Source organism: Phodopus roborovskii, unplaced genomic scaffold (genome assembly GCF_943737965.1).
Source record: "Phodopus roborovskii unplaced genomic scaffold, PHOROB, whole genome shotgun sequence".
NCBI classification, from domain to species: Eukaryota; Metazoa; Chordata; class Mammalia; order Rodentia; family Cricetidae; genus Phodopus; species Phodopus roborovskii.
Genome location: NW_026126646.1, coordinates 7,469,893 through 7,472,028, shown reverse-complemented (window position 1 = coordinate 7,472,028; position 2,136 = coordinate 7,469,893). Strand labels below are relative to the sequence as shown.

The 2,136-nt window shown below is 44.3% G+C and overlaps 1 pseudogene; it reads left to right on the top strand.

Annotated features, from left to right (window-relative positions):
• Positions 1-496: 496 nt before the first annotated feature.
• LOC127213451 (40S ribosomal protein S25-like) lies at positions 497-1,391 on the top strand (annotated as a pseudogene).
• The last annotated feature ends 745 nt before the right edge of the window (positions 1,392-2,136 follow it).

Genomic DNA, 2,136 nt, shown 5'->3' with positions numbered 1-2,136 from the left:
GCATTAACTAAGAAAGTGGTGACATAATGTGGTTATTGACATCATTTAAAATTTTTGTGTTTTGTTTTTCAAGACAGGGTTTCTCTGTGTAGCTTTGGCTGTACTGGAACTCACTCTGTAGACCAGGCCACTTCAAATCAGAAATCTGACTGCCCCTGCCTCCCAAGTGCTAAGATTAAAGGCGCTTGCTACTACTGCCCGGCTGGTTACTGACATCTTGATGCTGTCACAAAGCAAAATGGTGGGACCTTTTCGGATCCCGTGGTGGGGGACAAACATCCCATCAGGAAAAACTTACATGGGAAGGAAGTTTTATTGGGAAGGGAGTGGGAAGTGAGGAGAGAAGAAAAAGAGAGAGAGGGGGACAGAGGAGGGGTGGGTAGACAGAACAGGCAGGGATCTGTCTGCCTCTTCAGAGGGATGGTGAAAAGAAAGGGGAGGTGGGCAGAGTGCCCCTCTTAAAGAAATCTTTGCACCTGTGTGCAGACTATGGAGGACCCTGGGCTGCCCAGGCTACTGCCCGAATCCTCACAGTGAAAGACTATATACTTGTTTCCATCTTGATGATGTCACCAGACAAGATATCAACAAAGCAACATGGTTACCTATTGCTTATGGTGAATTCAGCTCTATAATAAAATGAGCACATTCTCTATTAGGGCACAAGTCCTTGGAATATCCATGCATATTGTAGATTAAATATGGATAGTTACCACCTTTCCTTAAAAAAAAAAAGAAAAAAGAGATCTTAGGGAGGCTGCAGTGGTCGTCGCCACTCTCCAGGCTTCATCATGCCGCCTAAGGATGACAAGAAGAGGAAAGATGCCTGGAAAGTCGACCAAGAAAGACAAAGACCCAGTAAACGAGTCCGGTGGCAAGGCCAAAAAGAAGAAGTGGTCCAAAGGCAAAGTTCTGGACGAGCTCAATAATCTAGTTATGTTTGACAAAGCTCTGTACGACAAACTCTGCAAGGAAGTACCCAATTATAAGCTTATTACTCCAGCTGTGGTCTCTGAGAGACTGAAGATTTGAGGTTCCCTGGCCAGAGCAGCCCTTCAGGAGCTGCTTAGTGAAGGACTTATCAAGCTGGTTTCAAAACACAGAGCCCAAATAATTTACACCAGGAACACAAAGGGTGGAGATGCCCCAGCTGCTGGTGAAGATGCATAAACAAGTTCAATCAGCTGTACATTTGGAAAAATAAAACTTCATTAAATCAAATGCATGGGTGCTTTTGGATGGATGAAAAAAAAAGAAAGAAAAAAGAAAAGAAAAAAGATACTGGCTTGTATAAGCTTGGAGATAATTGCCTATGGCTTAGGCATGTAGGCCTGGAAAAGCAAAGAAACAGATTTTAAACAAAGAAAGATGAGTTCATGTGTCTTACACAAATTATAATTGTGAGTGCCAAGCAATGTGTCTGGATCTTGTTTTGACTGCTTCTCAACTCCTAGAAACAAGCTGTTTCTGAGAAAGGGGACCCAGGAAAGCCAAAGGGATGAGAGAGCCAGACAGTGTTGGCACACACTCAAAATGCCAGCACTTGGAGGCAGAGGCAGGTAGATCTTTGTGAGTTTTAGGCCAGCCTGATCTATCCTAGGACAGCCAGAACTACAGAGAACCCTGTCTTGAAACAATAAATAAATAAATGGGGGGAGGGAGGAAGGAAAGAAGGAAGGAAGGAAGGAAGGAAGGAAGAAAGGAAGGAAGGAAGGAAGGAAGGAAGGAAGAGTAGATGTATCTAACACCCATAGATGGTGCTGTTGCTCTGGGAGCACATGTAGAAACTGGGAAGGAGAAGGTGACATTGGCACCATTTTGTCCCACCTGAGAAAGAGAGTTGAAATCAGATCTGTGAATGCTGAATAGGGTGGGAGCCTCTGGGCCTACCACAGGAATTGGTTACTCCCTGTATAGGAGAATAGCCTTTTGCCTAAATTGTTTCCCATCTTGGCTTTGTGCCAGTTAAACTATCAGTAAGTATCCCAACCCCTACTGCCCCATAATGGAGGTTTCTTGCCTTCTGATTTCCAATGCTTTATCCATCTCCAACCAATTCCCTCATGGGAAAGTGTCAGGTTTATCAGAAGTCACCAAGGATAACTACAGAGCTCTGGATCAGGACTCCACATTTGC